The 27,116-nt window shown below is 44.0% G+C and overlaps 1 protein-coding gene across 1 annotated transcript in view; it reads right to left on the bottom strand.

Moving 5' to 3' along the window:
* PMP22 (peripheral myelin protein 22) overlaps positions 1-27,116 on the bottom strand; it is a 423,464-nt gene that overhangs the window by 130,759 nt on the left and 265,589 nt on the right. The window lies entirely within an intron of this gene.

Below are 27,116 nucleotides of genomic sequence, written 5' to 3'. Positions count from 1 at the left end.
ATGGCTATCTTTGGGATTGTGCATGTCTGTGATCCTCAACATATGTAACTAAGAGTCTGATGGCAGGATAAACACGCTGATTTAAAATCTAGGTGTGCATTATGGGAATTGTAGTTCCTTATCACCAGCAATGCCAACGTTAACCATGATTGGTTTCACATACTGGAAAATAAGACACATTGTATAGATAGAATTTGCAATGAGTGAAAATTGTGTACTGTGACATCACAAAAATATTTAATGAGTTGAAAGGTAAGTTGCAAAATAATGGAGTATTAGAAGAGTTGGAAGAATTCTCAAATTCTGCTCCTTTTACAACTTGGTTTGTTTGCAGAGTTTTTGGCATTCAAGTTTCAATTCAACACATGTCCTTATATATATTGAACAGTTGTAAACATTAAATTAAAATAGCACAGCTATGACTATTGCGGACTTGAAGAATATTTCCCAAATCAGCTAGTTTTCCTAAAATTTAGCATTTCAGTTTTCTGTCCATTATTTAAAGGGACACGATAGGCACCAGAACAACTTTAGCTTAATTAAGCAGTTTTGGTGTATAGAACATGCCCCTGCAGTCTCACTACTCAATACACTGCCATTTAGGAATTAAATCACTTTTGTTTCTGTTTATGCAGCCCTAATCACACCTCCCCTGGCTGTGTCTCACACAGTCTGCATGAAAAAATGGGTTAATTTTCAATCAGATGTTAACTTGCTTTGGAAGTTTTTATCTCCTGCTCTGTTAATTGAACTTTAATCACACATAAGAGGCTATTAACAGATCAGGAGATTAGAAATTCTAAATTAAACAGAATGTGCACTAAAGGAAGTTCATAAATTAGATCTCTCTTTGCAGGAAGTATTTAGAAAGACTGTGCAAGTCCCATGCAGGGAGGTGTGACTAGGGCTTCATAAACAAAGTGATTTAACTCCTAAATGGCAGAGGATTGAGCAGTGAGACTGCAGGGGCATGTTCTATACACCAAAACTGCTTCATTAAGCTAAAGTTGTTTTGGTGCTTATAGTGTCCCTTTAAAAAACAATACCTGAATTGTCAGGTACTCTAAAATAAACTGCAAACTAACATAACAGAGAGGCAGTAAGAAGATATTATAGAACTCACTGCTGCATATGTAGCAGTCACACTCAGTATGGTCTTCTTACAATTCTTTCTGTATTACAGTATCCAGGGATGAAGATGAGATTCAGACAGCTCAGCTAAATCTACTGATAAACCCCCCCTGTAGGGTGATATCACACCAAGCACATGGTTAGCTGAATTGCTGCTATTGAAGAGGTATGAGGGTATATATTTATGTATCAAATAGATCCTAAATTAGGCTTTGTGGAGAATGAAGCCATGAAGTGTAAGCTCATCTGCCAACCATGTCCGGCAAAGGTTGCTTTCAACTTAAAATGAAATCTGTAATCAGACTGCTACTCTGAAATTTCATTTTACCCGAAACGTGAACATCATGCAACACCCAATAGGACCTCCCCAGAAATCATTGCTAATAAGTTTCTGGGAATAAAGTGCAGACTTGGCAAACGTTCAGTGCCAACATTAAACGGCAAGCCCTGCTCTGCATTCACTACGCATCCTCCCCCCCTCTCCTTTATTAAATTGTCTGGGGATACAGTGTCCTGATGTTCGGATAGTGTACCCCACCCATGGGCAGGAAGTGAGCAGTCCACGGATTGAGTTAGATGGATGGGGAGCAGATGTGGGGAGGCAGCATTCATCCTTCCAATTCTGATTGTGCTAAAAAAAACAAAACACAACAAGGATGGGACTAGAGATCACAGCCTCTCCATCCAAACCACCTCCCTTCCTTTGTATCGAGCTGCATTTTTAACCCTTTAAACACCTGGGAATAACGTAATGTAATATAATTCCAAACTATGGAGTCACCATTAGAAAATCTTTTTATCCGGTTCATTGCTGGACAGCTGATCTCAGAGCAACAAGCACTGCAACTCCCATCATGCTTCGTCAGCTAAGGTTTAGATTGTAAGCTCATTTGCTTCGTCACTATTTGTTCCCATGGAACCAACTTATTGTGTTCTGATTAATTCTATGTCACGTGCACCCACTGCTACAGAATGTATGGTGTTTTTATAATAAATCTAACTGCACAGGGGTGGGATTGGTGAGCACCAAAATGTTTGCCAAGGAACACTGGCTACCACTAACTGATTTAACAGGTGACTGATGACTTATAACAAATGGCAGGCTTCATCTAGGGTCAACTATCAATCTGTATATTTCAGAAGACATTCACAAAGTAAATAGATATAATTCAGAAATATATTACCTCCTTACCAGATACTTGTAACATACTTTTGTTTAGCACTTTGATGAGAGAAAACTGCAACTTTGTCCCATAAATTGTCAACACAGTCACCCCACATACTGCCCACACTTCACCCATAATATATTTATTGCCAGTGGGAGGGGTGAGGTATGGGGTTAATACATTGGCACTTAATGCACACCACCCAAAATTTCATATGGGCAAAAAAGGACACTTTACAGGGGAGTGAGTGGAGGGGTAGCCAAGGGCGGGGCTGTTCTGAGTAATTTTAGGAGACTTACTAGTAATAATTTTTACAACTAAAATGTAATTTAGAAAAAAAACAATGTATCTTATTTACACAGACTGATTTCTAAATACATTTATTGTAGTTTAAAGACACATTACTGGGAGTATTATTGCTGTTATACACTCACACATTACTGGGAGTATTATTGCTCGGGAGCTCTGTTATATACTCAGACACATTACTGGGAGTATTATTGCTGTGGAGCTCTGTTATACACTCAGACACATTATTGGGAGTATTATTGCTGTGGAGTTCTGTTATACACTCAGACACATTACTGGGAGTATTATTGCTGTGGAGTTCTGTTATACACACAGACACATTACTGGGAGTATTATTACTGGGAGTATTATTACTGTGGAGCTCTGTTATACACTCAGACACATTACTGGGAGTATTATTGCTGTGGAGTTCTGTTATACACACAGACACATTACTGGGAGTATTATTGCTGTGGAGTTCTGTTATACACTCAGACACATTACTGGGAGTATTATTGCTGTGGAGTTCTGTTATACACTCAGACACATTACTGGGAGTATTATTGCTGTGGAGCTCTGTTATACACTCAGACACATTATTGGGAGTATTATTGCTGTGGAGCTCTGTTATACACTTAGTCACATTACTGGGAGTATTATTGCTGTAGAGCTCTGTTGTTCACTCAGACACATTACTGGGAGTATTATTGCTGTGGAGCTCTGTTATACAGTCAGACATTACTGGGAGTATTATTGCTGTGGAGCTCTGTTATACAGTCAGACATTACTGGGAGTATTATTACTGTGGAGCTCTGTTATACACTTAGTCACATTACTGGGAGTATTATTGCTGTAGAGCTCTGTTATACAGTCATACATTACTGGGAGTATTATTGCTGTGGAGCTCTGTTATACAGTCAAACATTACTGGGAGTATTATTACTGTGGAGCTCTGTTATACACTTAGTCACATTACTGGGAGTATTATTGCTGTGGAGCTCTGTTATACACTCAGACACATTACTGGGAGTATTATTGCTGTGGAGCTCTGTTATACACTTAGTCACATTACTGCGAGTATTATTGCTGTGGAGCTCTGTTATACAGTCAGACATTACTGGGAGTATTATTGCTGTGGAGCTCTGTTATACAGTCAGACATTACTGGGAGTATTATTACTGTGGAGCTCTGTTATACACTTAGTCACATTACTGGGAGTATTATTGCCGTGGAGCTCTGTTATACACTCAGACACATTACTGGGAGTATTATTGCTGTGGAGCTCTGTTATACACTTAGTCACATTACTGGGAGTATTATTGCTGTGGAGCTCTGTTGTTCACTCAGACACATTACTGGGAGTATTATTGCTGTGGAGCTCTGTTATACAGTCAGACATTACTGGGAGTATTATTACCGTGGAGCTCTATTATACACTTAGTCACATTACTGGGAGTATTATTGCTGTGGAGCTCTGTTATACAGTCAGACATTACTGGGAGTATTATTACTGTGGAGCTCTGTTATACACTTAGTCACATTACTGGGAGTATTATTGCTGTGGAGCTCTGTTATACACTCAGACACATTACTGGGAGTATTATTGCTGTGGAGTTCTGTTATACACACAGACACATTACTGGGAGTATTATTACTGGGAGTATTATTACTGTGGAGCTCTGTTATACACTCAGACACATTACTGGGAGTATTATTACTGTGGAGCTCTGTTATACACAGACACATTACTGGGAGTATTATTGCTGTGGAGCTCTATTATACAGTCAGACACATTACTGGGAGTATTATTGCTGTGGAGCTCTATTATACAGTCAGACACATTACTGGGAGTATTATTGCTGTGGAGCTCTATTATACAGTCAGACACATTACTGGGAGTATTATTGCTGTGGAGCTCTATTATACAGTCAGACACATTACTGGGAGTATTATTGCTGTGGAGCTCTGTTATACACTCAGACACATTACTGGGAGTATTATTGTTTGCGTAATGCCAGTCTGGAACCATGATATCTAACTAAGTGTTCCAGTAGGCTTTATCTTTCCTGTAAACAAATAATGTAAATAACATTTTTTTTGTTTACTGCACTGACGCCTCAAATACACCCCTCCCATATCTAAACAAGAAACATTAAACAAACAATAGCGCCTACTGCTCATTTAGGCTTTTTGAAACAGTCTTCAAATCGCCTCTATATGTAACATATTTAAATCCCAGCTGTTACAATCTACTGCTTTGTCTGCAGAAGAAAGTTGCTCCTGGATGTTAGGGGTGGATGCCAAGCATCTGGTTGTATTCTGGGAGGTCATGCATACTGGGGGCAGGGCTGACCCTGGGAGGTCACGGATGTTGGGGGCAGGGCTGACCCTGGGGGGGTCTCTGGTTTCTGTTTATAATCAAACTCAATCAAGGATCTGGTGAAGTGTTTACCCACATGTGGCCAGACCTACGACTCTTGCTGGAGTGCCCTTAATTGCAACAGTTTGCAGATGACAGATATTGCTTGATTGAGTGACAGAGTTCACCTCCATCAGGCTAACAATCCGAATCCTGGCTCATTTTCACGTCACACTAAGTTATAAACAGGACAGGCTATCCCCAGGGAAATAGACACCCCAGGTTCCTGCAGCCAGGCTCCTATTAGGTGACAAATCATGTTATGAATTTGGGATGGCGTTGGAAAGCTTTAAGTCAGGCTTCCCCTGCGGCCTTCCAGATGTTGCTGAACTACAACTCCCATGATTCCCAGCCTCTCTATTTCATTGATAGAATCATGGGATTTATGGGTAGTTAAGCAACATCTGGAGGGCCAGGGTTTGGGGAAGCCTGCTTTAACTGGTGGTGGAATGATGTTGCTGATGTTTGTGTTAAACAAATATTGAAATAAATGTGACCAAACTACTTTTTAACGTATTGGGGTGTATTTACCTAGCATGGAACGGCAGTGAATTGAAAATCAAATTGCAAAATAAAGGTAAAAATGGCTGATTCAGAAAGTATTGGAACTATTTTTGCCGTAGCCTCTATTTGAAGAGTTTGGCTAAATTATGCAATTCTGTTTTCAATTCACTACATTTCATTGTTTACCAAATAAAGTTTATTACATTTGTAATAAACTATTACATTCGTATTGTGTATCTAGCATCATGTGAAAGCTTCCTGCCTAAATATACATGAAACAGAGTTCTCATAAGGTGACAAATGTACTGCAAACATGTAGGGTAAATCATGTGAATTAAATCGGCACTGTCAAATCCCCCCTCCCTCCCCCCCAAATCTTAGAATCTTTATGAAATACGCATTTAGAATCTCTATGAAATAATTAGCTGAGACATGAGTGGACACTCTGAGAGGAGCACGTCAGGAGCCACTATGGCTTATACATTTTTTCTTTAGACCCGCACCAGACCAGACGGTAAAAAAATTATTGTTATTTTTTTTTTTTTTTTTATGTAAACACACCAACTTCTTAAGACACAAGATATCTTACTGTTACAACTGCTATAATTTATTATTACAGTACTGATTTAATATACATTTATGATGTATTATTGGGTGATGTACATTCAGTGTATTTCCCATGCTTTTGTTATAGTTATTATATATTCTGTATTGCTGTTGTTATTGAAAACATTATTAATAAAAAATAGTTGAAAATAGTTTTTATGAAATACTTTTTTTTATGACTGTGTTGGAATTTCGCTTAAATTTTAACCCATTCAAGAGATATACAGAGACAAAAGTAGGGACTACTTTCTCTCTGTATATTTCCTCCACCTGACTTTTTTAGACTCAAAGCGGAGCTTCAGGGTCAATTTCACCAGCCTTCACCAGTGACGTGTCTATAGAGGATCCGGTGGTCTTGCAGGATTTCTTCCTACACCTCAAAGTTGTACTCCCGTGCATGCACAAAAGTACAGCAGTGACGTATATGCTGAAGAGGACCCGCCAGGGCAAGATGGCGGTGCCCGCGAGAAACAGGTTCATGTAAATAAATCTCACCTTTACCAGGTGAGATCCCCACCCCTGCCACCTTTGAAATCACAGTCGAGGGTCTTTGCGAATTCGGGTGTTAGCAGAGTGTTGTATTTTGAAAAATGGCGCAAAGTTGTTTACTGTGGAATAGTCACCAAGGATCCTGCTTGTGTGCTCACTTTTAGAACTTTTGTGCCACTTTTCAGAGTACTGCTGTTTGATACATTACACCCTAAGTTCTTCATAGAGTAGCAGTCCAACTCTATGGCAAAGTTCTAAAGATGGAGCAGTTGCCATAGCAACCAATACAGTATTACCATATTCCCACTTTCTAACTAAATCCTATCCTGCTTAACTATTTACGGCTGTGATCCTCTGGCGATGAAAAGGTTAATACTAGGAGGTCACGGTGGAATCATTTCTTTTCTACCAATGGCCTGCAGGCACAATGTGCGCAGTAACTGTACGTGGCGTGGGTGTACTGTACCATTCATTGGATGCTCAGACACAGACCCGATTCTGCGTTCTGTAGGCTGAGCTGGAATGCTGAGGATCTCTGAAGGAGCCCTGGGCTTCTAAACACAATGCCAGTTCAGAGCAGGCATTCCTGTACGGGTACCGGTACCTCTAATGCTGGCATTAAAAAAATTAACACTTAACAAGTAAAAGGCCAGCGTGGAGGAAAATATCCATCATGGGTTAAAGCTTAAACAATAAGCACATTGACGTTTATTCACTATAACATAGGCTATAGCGAGTTAATAATCAATGAACAAAATTAAGACATATAATAGCTGATTTGGGAAAAAATGATCAAGTTGGATAGTTTTGAAAACGTACCCGTTTTGGCTGACATTTTGGAAGCCAGTTGCCAGTGTACGCCAACTCCCTATTTAGCGGATAAGCCCCAATGAATACCAAAGGTGAGTACAGTATGTTGAAAATCATGGCTCACACCTCAAACCGGTGTTCCCTCTAAGGCAGGCTTCCCCAAACTCCGGCCCTCCAGATTTTGCTGAACTACAACTCCCATGATTCTATGAATGAAAAAGATAGGCTGAGAATCATGGGAGTTGTAGTTCAGCAACATCTGGAGGGACAGAGCTAGGGGAAGCCTGCTGTAAGGTGATCAATACTGAGTGTTGGCGGGGGGAGGGGCGGGGGGTTGAGGATAAAAGTAACAGAAGCTAAATGTAGCACTGCAGCACTGTTTGTAATGTTTTCATTTTTAACTCTTTTCATGCTGGATAGGTTCCCATCAGAGGCAATATTGGTTAAAACCGAATATTGAAATATTCATCAATGCCCACCACCTATATAAAAGGGACACTATAGTCACCAGAACAACTACAGCTTAATGTAATTATGGTGCCTGCAGCCTGACCCTGCAGGTTTTTAATATAAATACTGCCTTTTCAGATACTGCCTAGTAACACCTCAGACGGCCACTAGAAGTGCATTCTGGGTCAGTGCCCTGCATGGAAAAGCGGAATGCTCCCCAAAGAGATGCATTGATTTAACGCATCTCTATGAGGAGATGCTGATAGGGACAGCACAAAGTTTTGCAGTAACAGGCTCCTAATGCTTTCCTATGGGAAAGCATTGGATTGGCTGAAATCATCAAATTTGATGATCTCAGCCAAGGAGGTGGAGTGTTGTATTCCTGACATATTTGTGTTCTACCTCCATTTTTGTGGTATTATTTTTTAGCAAAATGCGATGCGTAATAACTATAAATGATGAATTTCTATATCTGCAGACACATGTAACATGTCCAAGATCTAATACAACCTCATGATACGTGCACTGAGAGGGTAACAGCTGCTACAATTGCACTAGGTTTGCATTCTAACTTTTTCTTCACTTCACCTCCCAATACATTTGTGCTATGACGGCGGGCGGAAGATCTAAGGCACACAGTTTGGTGGATTTTATTTATGACCTCTGCATCGGTTTACAAGTATGCCCAAGTCTAAATATACGGCCGATTTCTTGGCCACTTCACTAAAAGTTGGTGGAAGCAGAGTGCTGAAGGGTTCTCTACAAAATGGGGTCAGATTAAAAGGATGGGTTGGTCGTTCACACTAAAAATCTCTCTGAAACCGTACACTGGGTGGCATGTTACATGCACACTTAACAAGCTTAGATGGTTAACGAGACTATTACAGGAATGTTGCTACAGTACACGGTGTGACAAAGCCTCAGCCGAAAGCTCACGTTCAGATGCGGAATATGAGGGTTTGGAATCCCTGGCATTTCATACTTTGTTCTCTTCTCTCCCGTGCCCGCTAAAATAGAACATGTGACGACAGGGCCCTGAAATCTGCCTCTCCTGGGACATTTATGGCCCGGCCTCCCAACCTAATTCAGGCTACGTCGCTGTATTTGGGACTAATATGTGACAGAAGCATCACACGGGCAACCACAGCTGGTCCTCAAAGATGCATGTTCCCTGCCAAGTGAGGCCTGTCATTTCGATGCTATCCCTCTCTCTAAAAGAGGTCAAGTATCAGTAGCGTAGTAAACAGAAGGGGAACTCGGTGGCTTTTTTTAGTCCGCTAAGTAAAGGGTCAGCTGTGGCACTCTTAATCACCTGCAGGCAGATACAAACTTTTCTCATTGATGGATTCAGCCCAGGCCCGTTCAACAAGTGGTCAGTGGCTGACCTTTTGCAATAATCTGCCCAGACCACAAGTCACTCTTAAAACCACAAGGATAGTTTCACCTTGAGTTGGTTAATTTGTTGATGTCCCCTCTCCTAAATTACAAGGCATTTTGGGTTTAGAATCAGCCACGTAGGCCGTGAGGTCGAATTTCAAACCCGTACGAGTTTTGTATCCAAACCACAAACTTGTCCATGTTCAATATCCAAACCACAAGGTACAGTAATTCTTGCCGTCAAAGAACCACTTCCAACACTCTTGCTGTAGGATCCAGGCATGTTACAGAGAGGCAAAAAAGACCTCACAAATGAAAACTACGTGTAACCCGTTAAGTGCCACACACGTAGCCTGGATGTTAAAAGAATATGTACATATACAATGGATGGATAAGAAAAGTTCTGTAAAGTTAATATCTCAAATAACCTTCTGGATAAAGTTAGAGAGCATGTTTTCAAGACCACACACAGTACAGATATCCTAAAAAAGAGACCTAAGTGGTCTTGAAAGCCTGCACTTTAATTATACTAAATGTTTCATTAAAGGTAAATATTCAAGGTGTCATTCTGACAACTGACTATATATCCTGCTATGCATAAAGTAATGATAATTACTTTAGATAATTATCTCTTTGAAGATATATTTTTAGCAATGACTCAAGCCCATCCTGCAAAGTAAGGATGGTTGGTTCATTTAACACTCAAAGTAGTTTAAGATGTGAAATTCAAAGCAAAGCAAGTCATTTTTTGGCAGATTTGAAAAAACATTCGCATAACAATCAGTGCATTAAAATTTAGCTGTAGCAGCAAAACATCTCATAAGAAACATATAATGACTTGACGTTATGGAGTATATATTTTTTCGTTATAAAATTTAGACACATAATACGAAATACCTAGTATGATTTTTATTTCTCTGTTTTATTTTGCATCACACAGAGACGTAGAAGTGTAACAGTGTTACTATATTATATAATGTAAATTTGCTTTTTTTTTTTTTTTTTTTACTGAATGTTTAGAAAACCAGACAAGGTTGGCCACCATCCATCTAGCCGTGCCGACTATGACCGTGATTGCGGATGCGGAATTCCTCCCCGTGGGTACCATGCCATATTATTTGTTAGTTTATTCCAGACTAAAGCGAGAGAACTGAACAGTTGGATAAATGAAAAGTAAGTCCTTGGTAACGTGCCAAGCTTCTTTTAAAAAAAAAGAAAAAAAAGAAGAAGCTTTTACAGACCTGAAATTACACCACATCAAATACGGGAAGTTTGACACGTGCTAAATAAGATAAGGAGTACAAATAAAAATATCACATGATTGTATCACATGAGTATAAAAGTACTTATTGTACCACTATAATTAAACGTTACATTGCCCTTGCCGTACCCTGTAATAATATGGAGAGTGGAAATAAATCTAATTGAATTGCGTCCAGCACTAGGAATTTCCATTGCTGTCTATTTTCAAGAAAGTTCTGTTCTCGAAAGTATAATGTTATTAAATCTAAGTGGGCGTTGAGCTCTCTGGGATGGGAGTAGTTAAATCAGAAGATTTCTTAAGGGGGAAGAGAATGGAGGCAGACATTATAAGACATAGGCAGAAGTGCAGCAGTCACCATGGAAACAAAGAGAATGTTCCTGGGGATTGCTCTTAATTTAGAATATTGCCCCAGATTTAGTCTTTATAGAGGATCCTGCAGAGTAGGACCCCTGTCTGCTCAGTCCAGCCTGCAGGAGCCTCATACAGAACACAAGTATGGTATTTGGATGTCTGTTCCAAAAGATGTCTATGGTTTTAATGATGCTGCCATTGACCGCTCTAATAGTCCTTGAAATTAGCATCCATTAAAACTCATAACATATTGGTAATGTTGCCCTCCTAAAACCTTCAAAACCCATCCCCCAGCCCGTCTCGGATTTTGTGCTCTGCTGCCATTGAGTGCTGCAACGCGTGGCTGTCTCATCAGCGCAATCTTTAGAACTCAGCACTTTTCCCCGCAGTGATTCTATTCCATAGGAAAGCTATTTTCTGCCTGTCATTGTGGAATCCACAACCTGGTGTTCTCTACCGACGGTGGGGGGAAAAAAATATATATTTTATTCCTACTATCCATTTATCTCTAAAAAGCCCACATATTCTGCATAATGAATTCTATAATTCTAACCGGTTTGCTGATCACAGTAATGGCTTTATACTTTTGACATTTATAGAATGATTATTAAAGGATTGGTCCTAAGGGGTTAATACCTAGACTATTTCAATGCTTCTATTTCCCATTGTTGCAATTCAGTTAAAGTTATTGTGCAACGATATCTACTTTAAAACGGCTCTACATCGCCCCCCTCTCCCACCCGCCATGAACATTTCTTAAAGATAAAATATTTATAAAAGACTGTCAGTACACTCAAAAGAGATTAAAAGCCTAAGTAAGTAAGGACTACTTTATCATATATATTTTTCCTACACCTGACAACACTTGACAAAAGGCAGGGCTGCCCCACCACATTTTCTCACTAGTGATGGCTGCGGGATAAAAGACATTGTCTATGGAGGCTGCGGTGGTCTTACGGGATCTTCCATAGACATCACTGCTGTACTCTTGAGTAGGTATGAGAGTCAACACTGAGGGGGGCTCCTGGCAGAGCTCATAAATTGTGAGCTTAAGAGGATCCACTGGATGAAGATGGTAATGGCTGCGAGGGACAGGTTCAATAAAGTAAGTAAAACACACCTTTCCCCCACATCCACAGGTCACCTCATTGCAGTGTAATGAGTCACCATCGGAGGTCTCTGCAAAATATGATGGTAACAGATCCGCTTTAAAGGGAAACTATAGGCTAGGGATACAAAATTGTATTCCTAGCACCTTAGCTCCTTATAGGACCCCCTTCATTCACACGACCCCTCGCAGTGTAGAGCCCTTTTGTCAATTAGCTGAATTCAGCATCAATGTCACTCACGCTGGGGAAGGCTCTGCCTTGGCTCCTCCTTCGCCGACATCAGGATCTTAATACGCATGCACAGCAAGCATAGGAAAGCCTTGCATAATGCTAAAAAAAAACTATGGTTTGGGATGACGCTGGATGTCGTCATGCATTGCGTGAGGACATCGAGCATCAGTTAGGCCACCAAAAGTCACCTAACGACCCAGTAGTCCCTCCATCAGCCATTAGAGATGGAGTTAACCCTGTATAGTAATTATTGCAGTTTATCAATAATTGCAATAATTACCATTGCAGAGTTAAACTCACAGGGGTACTGCACTGAGACCACATCAATGAGCTAAAGTGGTCTCGGTGCCTAAAGTGTCCCTTTAATACACTTAGCTAATTCTTAGAACACTTACTTTTCCAATCACAGCACTGTTATGATAGATCCAGGGACATTTTAGCCGCGAGGCAAACAAGGCATTTGCCTTGGGCGGCATTTTCCAGAGGGCGCCAAAAAAAGCCGCCCCAAATGCCTTGCGGCTAGCAGACATGCCGGCGGGCTGCTAGGCTGGGCGGGCGGCGCTGGTGGGCGTGTGTGTGTGTGTGTGTCTGTTAGTGTATGTGTGTGTGTGTGTGTTAGTGTGTTTGTGTGTGTGTGTCTGTTAGTGTGTGTGTGTGTATGTCTGTTAGTGTGTGTGTGTGTGTGTCTGTTAGTGTGTGTGTCTGTAAGTGAGTGTGTGTTTCTGTTAGCTAGTGTATGCGTATCTGTCAGCGAATGTGTGTGTGTATTTAGAAGGCGGGGGAAGGGTTGGGTGGGGGTGGCGGGGGAAGGGTTGGGTGGGGGTGGCGCGGGCGGGAGGGGGGCGCCTGAGTTTTGTCCTGCCTAGGGCAGCACAAAACCAGGATACACCACTGGATAGATCATAGAGGTTATCCAAAAGCATATTTTGGTTTTGTGCTGCCCAAATACACAGACACCTAGTCAATCAGGTACAGATTATGAAAGCGGGGATTTAAAAAAGCAGAGGATATCATGCGTGTTGGTTTATCCAGAATTGCTCTTTAATGTAATTTGACAACATTAAACTCAAGGTGCCCACTAGTCCCAGAAATCAATCCATATGTTGCTACCCACCACAACCCTTATCACTCTGTCACTTTAATCTCCAACAACCTAATAATGTAACTGTGATTTATCAACAATTAAAAGCGAATTCAAAAATAATTTTAAATATCAGGCCAAAATAGCTGAGTAAAAACACTAAACTCCAAAGCATCATTTTTTTCAGTCTGACTATTTTAGCTCAAAAAATTAAATTCACTTTTAAGTGAACAGCCCTATCTACATGTGATTGCTGAACCACTAATGTTTTAGGGCATACAGCGTAACAGCATCCCGTAGCGCTACATCATGAAGCTCTCACAAGTAGAATTAGCTCTGTGGAGTAAGTAAAGTTGATGCTACAGGTATAAGGCACCCAGCCTAGCAATTCATAAACAGTTAAAGGGACACTATAGGGACATTTTATCTAATTGAATTGGTTATAGTGCCTCGAGTCCTCAGACAAGCGGTCTCCATTCTGAGTTAAATCGTAGAGCAATTTAACACTGAATGAGTGTCCATGGTCATCCACTGTCCAGCCCCCACTGGAGGTGTGGCTAAGACAGAGATTACACACTTTCTTCTAGCCATACCGATTCATACCTGCATTGGCCACTGTGATAGGCTACGATCGGTCAGTTGACACTCTCAGCCAATCACAGTGCCCATTGCTGCTCAGGCTAATACTTCCTAATTAGCCGAGACAGCACTTAGAGGATGGGCTCAGGGGACTTTCGTTTACCATAAAACCAATAAAAATTGTTTAACACTGAATGAAAGGATAGCGCTAGGGGAGTCAAGACACCATAACCACTTCAATTAGATTCAGTGTCTATTTAAATCTAACAAGTTTATTCTTCTGTCATATCTAAAGTGAGACTAATAGAATCAGTACTAGGAGTATGGGGCAAACAATTCTGTATTTTTTCCATGGGAGCGTGACTGCACTGTATCTATCACGGCATTAAATACTAATTTCTGAAATTATAAACTGCCTTGCAGATACAGTATTGGAGAATTCTAGGTCTCTGGCATTAGCCATTCATTTCTTAAACTGTGCGGTAAATGACAGAGCGATCTTGCAAAGTGTGGCATAATATCTATAAAGGAATGCTTTATGGATGCAATGTTCGTGTCTCCTCTGTTCTGGGTATGGATGACAAAGCAAGCTTGTGTTTGACACCAAAAGAGGAAAATAAAGGCCACCAGGCAGAAATCTGAATAGATCCATCGTAACGCCCACCACTCCCCTACGCCAACATTAGCAACATTCCTGCTGCCTACGGTCGTTATAAATGGCTTGTTTGCTGAATCTAGGGCTCGTCTGATTAACCTAACTTATTGCCACTTTACCATAACCAAGTCTTCATTCTCACCCATTATTATTAAGTGTTCTTGCATAGCAAGACCACTTAATGTTATCTCACATATATATCATTATTATTATTATTATTATTATTATTATTTATTATTGCCATTTATATAGCGCCAACAGATTCCGTAGCGCTGTACAATATTATGAGAGGGGGTTTAACTATAAATAGGGCAATTACAAATAAACTTACAGGAACAATAGGTTGAAGAGGACCCTGCTCAATCGAGCTCACATTCTATAGGATTATTAAGTGTTCTTGCATAGCAAGATCACATAATGTTATCTCACATATATATTATTAAGTGTTCTTGTGATTCTCACAATGTAAAGCTCTTCGCTGTAGGATGTATAGTTTTTAAAATACGACCGTTTGAAGATGGCAACCGCCAAAATACTCTGACCTGTGCCAGGCTGGAACAGCAGGTGATGTCATAGACAGGGCCTTTTGTACACCTGCTAATGTTTTTATAAATGTATGTTTTAATGTAACTGTGAAGCACTTTGGGCAACAACATTGCAATTAAATGTGCTATATAAATAAACAATGACAGTTACTCCGCCCACTACAGTTGTAGACTACTGGTGGAGGCAAGAACACTTCACACAATTTCCCCAGAAGTTGTAGCTTTTCTAGTTAAGTGTTCTTGCATAGCAAGACCACTTAATGTTATCTCACATATATATTATTATTATTATTATAGCCAAATTTACCACCCTAACTCCTCCCACAGTTTTTACACTACCTAGAAAAAATATACCAAAACGTGCGGATTGTTCCCGATTGGTGTGCTATTACTTTGTGGAACGTTTCGCCGAATGGTTCACGGAATATCGTCGTTCTCGAGGCAAAATTGGTCCCATAGGAATGAATGGCAAAATGTTCAAAGCTAGAGTGGGAGCTGGCAAAAGCTGAAAAATCAGGAACTGATTTCTAAACTGCCACCAGTCCCTCATTTTCAAGCCCACCTACACAAATCTTATATCAAAATGTTCAGTTATCCCTGCTGCCACTAGAATTGTCCACGGCTAAGCCATAGTCCTGATTGTTTTCACAATATGACCATTTGTTTGCAACTCACGCCGTCCATTGACATTCATTGAAACTCCACTCTAGCCAGCTCAAATTTGAAGGGCAATTTCTAAACTGCAACTGTGCCTTCACTGTTAATATTTCAGAGACAAACTATGCATCAAAATGTAGGTCTGGGTCTTGTGATTCTCACAATATAAAGCTCTTCGCTGTAGGATGTATAGTTTTTAAAATACCGTTTGAAGATGGCAACCGCCAAAATACTCTGACCTGTGCCAGGCTGGAGCAGCAAGTGATGTCATAGACAGGGCCTTTTGTACACCTACTAATGTTTTTATAACTGCATGTTTTAATGTAACTGTGAAGCACTTTGGGATACAACATTGCAATTAAATGTGCTATATAAATAAATAATAAGAGTTACTCCGCCCACTCCAGTTGTAGACTACTGGTGGAGGCAAGAACACTTCACACAATTTCCCCAGAAATTGTAGCTTTTCTAGTTATTATTATTATTTATATAGGTGTCATTCTGCAGCACTGTACAGTTACATTGTTATCCATGTTTGTATAATATAAAATGCATTAAACTGTTTATATATAATACTATATTATCAACTAACGAGAAAGAAACTCAACAGTCATTACTTAGATAGATTTAGAATAGATAGATGTGCTATAAAGAGGTGGGCTGCAGTGCAATGCAGAGAGGAGAGGGGTTGCAGTGCAAAGATGAGGAGAGGGGCTGCAGTGCAGTGCTAAGCGAAAAAGGGGTTGCAGTGCAATGCTGAGAGGAGAGGGGCTATAGTGTGGTGCAATGCTGAGGAGACTAATTGCAGTGCAATGCTGAAAGGAGAGGGGTTGCAGTGCAGTGCTGAGAGGAGTTGCAGTGCAGTGCAATGCTGAAAGGAGCGGGTTTGCAGTGCAGTGCTGACGGAAGAGGGGTTGCAGTGCAGTGCTGAGAGGAGTTGCAGTGCAGTGCAATGCTGAAAGGAGCGGGTTTGCAGTGCAGTGCTGAGGGGAGAGGGATTGCAGTTGCAGTGCAGTACAATGCTGAGCGCAGAGGAATTGCAGTACTAAGAGGAGAGGGGTTGCAATGCAGTGTAGTGCAGAGAGGAGAGGGGTTGCAATGCAGTGTAGTGCAGAGAGGAGAAGGGTTGCAATGCAGTGCTGAGACTAGAGGTAGTTTAGTGCAGTGAGCAGAGGGGTTGTAATGCAGAGCAGTGCTGAGATAAGAGGGGTTGCAGTGCAGTGCTGAAATGAAAGGGAGTACAGTGCAATGCTGAGAGGATAGCTTTGCAGTGCAGTAAAGTGTGTAGAGGGGTTGCATGCAGTGCAGTGCTGAGAGGAGAGGGGGTGCAGACTAGTGCTCGATATATGGTGTGGTGTTGAGAGAAGAGGGGGTGCAGTGCTGAGAGGAGAGGGGGTGCAGTGCTGGATATACAGTGTGGTGTTAAGAGACGAGGGGGTGCAGTGCTGAAAGGAGAGGGGGTGCAGTGCTGAAAGGAGAGGGGGTGCAGTGCTGTATGTACAGTGTGGTGTTGAGAGAAGAGGGGGTGCAGTGCTGAAAGGAGAGCGGGTGCAGTGCTGGATATACAGTGTGGTGTTGAGAGAAGAGGGGGTGCAGTGCTGAGAGGAGAGGGGGTGCAGTGCTGGATATACAGTGTGGTGTTGAGAGAAGAGGGGGTGCAGTGCTGAGAGGAGAGGGGGTGCAGTGCTGGATATACAGTGTGGTGTTAAGAGAAGAGGGGGTGCAGTGCTGAGAGGAGGTGCAGTGCTGGATATACAGTGTGGTGTTAAGAGAAGAGGGGGTGCAGTGCTGAGAGGAGAGGGGGTGCAGTGCTGAGAGGAGAGGGGGTGCAGTGCTGTATATACAGTGTGGTGTTAAGAGAAGAGGGGGTGCAGTGCTGAGAGGAGAGGGGGTGCAGTGCTGTATATACAGTGTGGTGTTAAGAGAAGAGGGGGTGCAGTGCTGAGAGGAGAGGGGGTGCAGTGCTGGATATACAGTGTGGTGTTGAGTGGACATGGGTTGCAGTTAGTGCTATGTAGAAATGAGTTGAAGTACTTCCCAAGTTGCCATCCCCATGTTTCAGTTAACAAAGTAATTGCGATAATTTTTGTGAATTTCTTTTTTTTTTTTTTTTTTTAATTCTTTATTTTTATTGTGCTGTGAATGAATAACATGCAGGCTCGTGGTGCCCCAACAGCATTCCTCGAGCTTATACACAGATAATACAGTTGGTGCATTAAGATTAACGGCACATTTTTATATATGTTAGAGTAATTCTGTAGATTAGACATTGCGAGTGGTAATAGCATAAGATTCATTTACAAGAGAGATATAGACAGAACTGTCATAGGTTGCTAACAGGTTGAGCCAATCATGTACATAACAGACTGCTGTGTTAATGTGTCTAACTATACATAGGTGATAAGTTTACTAATGGCTAGAGCCTCCCTTGTCATTATAGTTGTGGTGACCCGAAGGTACACGTGTTGTACCCTATCTCTGGCAGTAAGGTATTGTGGTTATACTCGGGTAGGCTCTGCCTGGTGTTTTATGGTCATGAGTGGCACTCCCCTCCCTCCCCACCGTGAACAAGGTGTAACGCCAAGTTTAAGAAATTGCCAGTGTCCATCTCCACTAGGAGATTGGGCGTGGGGGTTGGTGAGCGGCAGTGGGGCTGACTTTGCACCCAGTGAGCACTTACGGTTAGGAGACAGATGTGGAGAAAAGAAAAGTAGTAATTGCAGCAAATATAAATCAAAATCAGGGAACACCTAGCAGTTCACTGCTATCTGCTATTATTGTGACCACAGTGTGAGTAAGGTGTGCAAGTGTCCCAGAGTAGTCCGGAGCAGGCGTTCGGTTCCGGTAGCCGGTGTTGGGTAGTCCTCTAGCCAATTTCAGTTCTCAGAGTTCGCAGTGTAGTCGACGGGGTCTGCTTGCCGTGATAGTGTAGCCTGCCGCTCCAATCGATATTGGGGGTCTTTGCAGCTGTGCGGACCAAGCTTCGTTCCAGTGAAGTGAAACTGCTAGTGTGACGGGGTCTATAAGAGGTGATGTACCGCTGGTGGGGGTGTCGCCTCCGGGGTTTGCCCGGGTGAGGGTCTGATTTTTTGCGGCGTTGGCTGGGGAGTTGCGGTGAAGTCTGCCCGGGAGCCCATGGCCGTTTCCGGTCCAAAGTTGGCGCCGTGCGCCGCTGCTGTTCTCAGGTAAAGTCAGTTTCGCCTGGCACTTGGGTTGATGGGTTGCCTCCACCCGCATAACAGGTCGGTTGGGCTTGCGGGCTCTCCTATTTCGCCGACCCCAGCGCTGCGTGCCGGCTTTGTGTACATGAGAAGGCGGGTGTTTGCGTTTAGGGTACACCGGCATTATGGTGGCGATATAGTGTGCTTTGGCCTGTTGCTCCCGGATTGCTATTTTCCTCCAGAACCTGGTGAACAGCTCATCCAGTTAGGTTCGAGGTCAGTTTTCTCCATGCGTCGAGTACATGTGGCAGCGGCCATCTTGCCTGACCGTGCCGTTTCTTGCTGCTCGCTGGGTGCCACCCCTGGGGTCTGGGCAGAGAGGTCGCCACTCAGAGCTGGACCGGGATGACCCCCGCCGGTCCAGGGGGGGGAGCAGGGCTTTGGTGGGTTTGTGGCTCCAACGTTTGGGCGAGGAGAGCGGCCGTCTCTCCCCGGTCCCGCCATCAGTAGGCCGCAGCTATCCACCTCTGGTTCCCAGTCACCAAATCGCTCGTTACAGGTATCGGGCTGATCACCGGGGCGCCCCCGTTGTAGGGAGTGCACCCCAGCTTTCATAGCTTCTCGTTTTTAGCGGGAATCTGTGCGGAATCGATAAGTGAGGCAGGAGCCCAGCTTTCATGCGTCCGTTCAGCTTGCTGGCTTGGCCCCGCCCCCGTGAATTTCTTTTTATTTCAAAATTTCAAACGAGTTTTACAGGAACCAAAGCAAATCGACTCGCAGGTCTCTCAATTAAAAAAAAAAATAGAACAATCATTCACGTGTCTGCATTTATGTAGAAACAAAATTATATTCTTTAGAGAAAAGAGCTGTCATGTATGAGTTCTCATGAAGCACTGGATGACATTATTGCTCTTAAACTATAACCTAAAATATGTGAAAAGGGGTAAAACGTGTAGGAATGCAATCAGAAAGGATATCTGCCTGAGATAAAGCAACAGATATAGATAATTAATGCATCAACCTGTCCTACCACAGTGGGATCTACAGGGAGTTTAGAAAGCCTTCTATATTAGTTGTCAGAATCCATTGTGTCCAAATCACAGTGTAAACAGGTAGGCAGTCTATGGCCTCATAATACAGCTCTTCAAAAACGCAGAGCACCTAAATCTGGTTAAACCAAACTGACGTTGGCGGACTAACAGGTTGTTTCCAGAACTGCGGGATAATGTGTTTGGCTACATTCAATATTAGTGAATACATAGTGATAATAGTGATAGATAATTGTGATAGACTTCTTGTAGCTAGACCTGGGTACGGGAATTGCAATCATAGGCTAAGTAACATAAGTGGAAAAAGTGGCCTAAAATTTGCAATTCCTTTCTCGACTCTCCATAATTCCCTGTTTGATAAAAATACAAAACTATCTGTACAAAAGTGGAGAAATTAAAATGTATGTTCTACGTACATTTTACATGAATGTGTTACAGGCTAAATGGAAAATCTAGTTACCCTTACAGAGTCTGAAAACTGGTGTGGGTAACAATTTCTATACATTGATGACAGGCCCCAACCTTCAACAGTGACCCTCCCCACCCACCCTCCATTTAAAAAATAAATAAAAAAAAAGTCATTTCATGTTACACTTGGAGTAACCCTGCCCCTATAGCCTGGCTCCAGGACGTGACCTCCATCTGCTTCCCATTAAAAACACACAATAACCTCTTAAAAGGTGTTTAAAACAGGAACCAGCAATGACCACAGCAGCCAGCTCCCATCTCCCACAGCCCCGAAAGAGTTAAAAGGATTTGCTGGGGTATATAGGCAAAAGCTCATTAAAGAGTTTATTGAAGCAACGATTTAAACACAAACATCTGGATGTTAAATAACAAACCACAAAAAGAACAGAGAGAGCTGGCTCCACAGTAACATTAGAAAATTGCAAGTGGTTTCTTAGCGTGTTCTGTGCTGTCACAGTTACATATAACACAGGCCTAGGCGCCCTTTCATTGAGCAGAAAGTAAAACAGATTCAGATTCATGTGGCCTATGTGATTACGTACATTTTTTTTAAAAGCCACATATAGTCTTTAAAGTGAACCCGACATACATAATACATAAAGCTTCACGTATATAATTTAATCTTTACATTGTAACAGACAAATTATAAACAGATGTATAGTTCAGTGAAGATTGGATCCAGGTCCTACTGACTCCCCCAACAATGCCGCAGTGGCATTTAGGTATACATTTAAGTTTAAAATGTATGTTTGATTTTGTGTTAAAATTTGTATTAGGATGTATAATATGACATTATTATTATTATTTATAAAGCGCCAACAGATTCCGAAGCGCTTTACAATATTATGAGATGGGGGATTTAACTATAAATAGAACAATTGCAAGAAAACTTCCAGGAACGACAGGTTGAAGAGTAATTGTCCTATTTATAGTCAAATCCCCCCCTCTCCTAACAAATTGTTTACTATGTATTTGAAAAAAAATATATTTTCAATAAAAATATACGTTAACAAAAAAACAATGCCGCAATGGGCATCTGTTACCTTTAAACTTCAAGAAAAATGTTGCAGGCTGTAGACCAGGTGTAGCCAACTTTCATCTACTACAACGACCCTGATGCCTTGCCAATGTATTGGCTGTAAGAGCATTATGTAGTCCATAACATCTAGAGTGCTGAAGGTTGCCTACCCCTGCTGTAAACTCTTAGAAATTCAATGATCAATTTGGAGATTTACAAATAACAGATTTCAAGAAAATGTTTTATTTTGCCGTCAAAGATAATAGAATACATTCCACGTAAGGCGGACAATTTTGTGTCCTTACTGGGGTCTGCAGGCAAGATAATTAAACATCCCTGGGCTCTATATCGACAATGAAGACGGCACAGGTGGGAAGGTGGATAAGCAAGTTAGCACACAATCACTGCCCCCAGTAAATAGCACCTAGGTCGAAATAAATAATATATCCTATAGATTGTAAGCTCATGGACTATCTCACGAAGCACTTTGTATAAAACAGCCTCAATGGCTAGATCTCAGCTTAAGGGCAGGGCCTTTTACCTTTTCTATTTGTCTGTGTATATTGTACATTCTCCCCTAATTGTACTGCGCTGCAGAATATGTTGGCGCCTTATAATATGAGTAATAGATAATTAATGAATAAATATATATCATCAGGAATATACTCTGCATACATAACCACTGACGCTTCCAAAGGTGCTAAATAAAAAAAATGGAAAAAAGGAAAAAGTGCAATGGGCAGCTGTGTATGCGTCGTACAGTGAGCGCCAGCTCCTCTCAATGCTGCTGCTGGGTATATAGCTGATTGTGTGTCAGCTTAGCATCTGTGAAATTCCATACATTCTCCCATACATTACACCAGCACAGTAGCAAATTGTGCTCTGATCTCCCTGCCTCCTCCTCATGTTATCACAGGGGGCAGAAACCTGCCCAGAGCCTTCAAACATAGGCGTGCGCACGGGGTGTGCCGGGTGTGCCTGGGCACACCCTAATCCCCGTGGCACGCCTATGTATTGAGTCCTGCAGGAACAGCGTTCCTGCACTTTTATTTGAGCAGGAACGCTGTTCCTGCAGGCACTCAGCTCCCCCTTCCTCACCCTATGTTCCCCCTGTCATTGGGGGGGGGGGGGGGCAGGTGGTGAAGGACCCCCACCCCCCGGTCAAGCGCCGGTCTCCACTCAGCCGCGGCGAGGGAGCTGTGTGCTCTCTGCTTCCTCTCACCGCGCGGGCTGTCTGCTGTAGCTGGGAGCCGGAATATGACGTCATATTCCGGCTCCCAGCTACAGCAGACAGCCCACGCGGTGAGAGGAAGCAGAGAGCACACAGCTCCCTCGCCGCGGCTGAGTGGAGACCGGCGCTTGACTGACCCACTGGACCCCAGGGACAAGTCCACCAGCACTCCAGGTAGGGAGGCTGGGTGGACATTTTTGAATTAAAAAAATAATAATTTGTATGTATGTATCTGTGAGTGATTGTGTCTGTGAATGTATGTATGTGTGTGTGTGTGTCTGTGTGTATGTGTCTGTGAGTGAGTGTGTGTGTCTGTGTCTGTGAGTGAGTGTGTCTGTGAATGTATGTGTGTGTGTCTGTGTGTATGTGTCTGTGAGTGAGTGTCTGTGAATGTATGTATGTGTGTGTGTGTGTGTCTGTGTGTGTGTGTGTGTGTCTGTGAGTATGTGTGTCTGTAAGTGTGTCTGTGAATGTAGGTGTGTGTCTGAGAGTGTGTGTGTCTGAATGTGTGTGTATGGATGTGTGTCTGTAGGTGTGTGGGTGTCTGTGAATGTGTGTGTGTGCACGCGTACATATGTGTGTCTGTGTATGTACGTGTATATATATATATATATATACACACACACACACGTGTATATTATTTTTATTGGGAGGTGGGAAAAGAGTTCCCACACTTTATTCCCCAGGACTTCACCGGAGATCTCCGGATCTCCCCTGTCGGCTCACGCAGAGTCGGCGCTATCTGAGTGCCGGCTCCGCTCTAAGCCTCCATGGGCTGGCGGGGAGATCAAAGATCTACCTCACCAGCCCACAGCAACATGGAGGGAGGCAGTAGAGGACCCGGGGAGCTCTAGACAGCAGCTCCGCCAGGTTCCTCTCACGAGATCTGGGCATTGCCACGGCAACACTCAGATCTCGCGAGAGTTAACTCTAGCCCCGCAGGCTAGAGTTCACTCTCCACTGGACCACCAGGGATGGCACATGGCAGCAAGGATCCCCCCTCCCTATATAAGGTAGGGAGGGGGGATATTTACTAATCTGCCCCCACCTCCACAATCCCTCCAAACATACAGCCCGCACGCTCACACACACAGTACACTAACCGCACCCTCACAAACACACAACACCCTCACACACAGCACACTAACAGCACCCTCACAAACACACACAAACAGCACCCTCACAAATACACGACACCCACACACATCACACAAATGGCACCATCACACGCACACATCACACAAACAGCACCCTCACACACACAGCACCCTCACACAGCACAGTAACAGGACCCTAACAAACACACACACACACACACACACAAACACCCTCACCCACATAGCACACTACCAGCACCCTCACACAGCACACGAGCAGCACACACATACACAGCAGTGTATGTGTGTGTGTATATGTGTGTATGTATGTATGTATGTATATATATATATATATATATATAAATATATATTGCATATATACACATGCGCCGTGTGTTTGTGCTTTAGGGTGCACACCCTAATGCAATAGGCTGCGCACGCCTATGCCTTCAAATATGATACACTAGCAGGACGCAAACTTTCAGAGCAATAAAAACAGCTCACAGGAGTTAGAACGCCTTTAAACGGAACTATAGTGCCAGAAAAACAAAGTGGTATAGTGACCCCCACTGAGGTGCAAAAGGGGCACTTACCTGATTCCAGCACCAATGTTCCTCTGGGCTGCGTCGGGCTCTGCTTCCTCTCCCCCCCACCCCCCTCGCTGATGTCAGCTGGTGGGAGGGGGGGACCTAATGCACATGCAATGTATTTGAATTTTGGGTGACGCAGGATGTCTTCACGCATAGCGTGAGGACGTCGAGCATCAGTTAGGCGACCAAAAATCGCCAAAACACCAGGAAGCATGGGCGTAGGAACCGGGGGGGATGGGGGGGACGCATCCCCCCCAGCAAATCATGCGGGGGGGACAGGTATGGGGAAATCCCCCCCAGCTCCGCCGCCCCCCCCCCTGATGCTGCAGCCGCCCGAGCGCTCTGCAGAGAGCCTCAGGCGGCTGCAGCTTTGCCCGGGCTGGTGCGTCCATGAGAGCGCACCGCCCGGGCGCAGCATGAAGAGAGGAGCTGACAGGAGGGAAGCGCTCAGCGCTCCCTCCTGTCACTCCTTCACTGTAGCGTAGCCGAGCGCTGTATAGTCCGCCGGTACAGGGAGCATCTGTCTCCTGTACCCGGCCGGACTAACAGGAAGTGCACACTGAGTGTGCACTTCCTGTTAGTCCGCCGGGTACAGGAAACAAAAGCTACCTGTACCGGCGGACTATACAGCGCTCGGCCACGCTACATCATAGGTAGGGGAGGGAGGGAGAGAAAGAAACAGGAAGGGGGGAAGAGGGAGGGGGGGGAATAAAGAAACAGGGAGGGAGGGAGGAAGGGGAAATAAAGAAACAGGGAGGGGAGGGGGGGGAATAAAGAAACAGGGAGGGGGGGGGAATAAAGAAACAGGGAGGGGGGGAATAAAGAAACAGGGAGGGAGGGGGGAGGGGGGGAATAAAGAAACAGGGAGGGAGGGGAAATAAAGAAACAGGGAGGGAGGGAGGAAGGGGAAATAAAGAAACAGGGGGGGGAAGGGGGGGGAATAAAGAAACAGGGAGGGAGGGGAAATAAAGAAACAGGGAGGGAGGGTGGGGAAATAAAGAAACAGGGAGGGGGGGGAAAGAAGCAGGGAGGGGGGAGAAAGAAGCAGGGAGGGGGGGAAAGAAGCAGGGAGGGGGGAAAGAAGCAGGGAGGGGGGGGAGAAAGAAGCAGGGGGGGGGAGAAAGAAGCAGGGGGGGGGGGGAGAAAGAAGCAGGGAGGGGGGGAGAAAGAAGCAGGGAGGGGGGGGAGAAAGAAGCAGGGAGGGGGGGAGAAAGAAGCAGGAAGGGGGGGAGAAAGAAGCAGGGAGGGGGGGGAGAAAGAAGCAGGGAGGGGGGGAGAAAGAAGCAGGGAGGGAGGGGGGGAGAAAGAAGCAGGGGGGGGGGGAGAAAGAAGCAGGGAGGGGGGAGAAAGAAGCAGGGAGGGAGGGGGGGAGAAAGAAGCAGGGAGGGAGGGGGGGAGAAAGAAGCAGGGAGGGAGGGGGGGGAGAAAGAAGCAGGGAGGGAGGGGGGGGAGAAAGAAGCAGGGAGGGAGGGGGGGGAGAAAGAAGCAGGGAGGGAGGGGGGGAGAAGGAAGCAGGGAGGGAGGGGGGGGAGAAGGAAGCAGGGAGGGAGGGGGGGAGAAGGAAGCAGGGAGGGAGGGGGGGGAGAAGGAAGCAGGGAGGGAGGGGGGGGAGAAGGAAGCAGGGAGGGAGGGGGGGAGAAAGAAGCAGGGAGGGAGGGGGGGGAGAAAGAAGCAGGGAGGGAGGGGGGGAGAAAGAAGCAGGGAGGGAGGGGGGGGAGAAAGAAGCAGGGAGGGGGGGGGGAGAAAGAGTGACAAGGGAGGGAGAGAGATTGACATCCACCACACACACACACACACACACACACACACACAATCACACAATCATACCACCCTTACACACACAGAAACACACAATTCATCCTTACACACACTCAATGCACCCCGTGCACACACACACACACACTCACACAATCATGCAACCTTACACACTCAATGCACCCCGTACATACACTCAATGCACCCCTTACAGACGCACACACTGCATCCCGTACATACACAGAATCACACCTTGCAGCCCTTACACATACAAACACAGATTCACACAATGCATTCCTTACACACATATCAGGACATCCCCTACACACTCCACCCCCTGTGAACAAACTCATTGGTGGAACATGAAGGTGGACCCTGGGATCCAGACCTTGAGCTGTGTAAAGGACCCCCAAAAAATGGAGCTGCTTCCCGTTCTCACAGAACATTGATTTTTGTGACCACAGTTACAAACAGCCTCCAGAGAGCCTGTTCTACACCAGACCAGTGGAGCCAGACTGCAGCTAGAGCCCATCATCATCCTCATCTGGTTGTAAGTAGGCAATCTAGCATATTATTCGTTGCACTAATCTCTAATTTACCTCACATTAAAGAAACACTATAGTCCCCAGAAGCACTGCAGCTTAGTGTAGTGGTTCTGGTGTCTATAGCCTGTCCCTGCAGGCCTTTTAATGTAGGCACTCCAGCACTGGCGTTAGTTAACATGGCAGAAAAATAATTGGAAAGGGTTAGAGGGGCTACTAATAAGGATAGGGGAGAGGGGTAGGTAGAAAAATAATTGGAAGGGTTTAGGGGGGCTACTAATATGGATGGGAGGAGGGGGTAGGTAGAAAAATTATTGGAAGGGGTTAGGGGAGTACTAATATGAATGGAAGAGGTAGAGTGGGTTCTAATATGCATGGAAGGGGTTAGGGGGGTACTAATATGCATGGAAGGGGTAGGGAGTTAATGTGCGTGGAAGGGGTAGGTGGAGTTCTTTTGTGCATGGAAGGGGTAGGGGTGGTTCTAATATTCATG

The sequence above is a fragment of the Pelobates fuscus genome, chromosome 5, assembly GCF_036172605.1.
Source record: "Pelobates fuscus isolate aPelFus1 chromosome 5, aPelFus1.pri, whole genome shotgun sequence".
NCBI lineage: Eukaryota > Metazoa > Chordata > Amphibia > Anura > Pelobatidae > Pelobates > Pelobates fuscus.
Note: the sequence above shows the minus strand (reverse complement) of the source record. Positions and strands in the feature narration are given on the sequence as shown.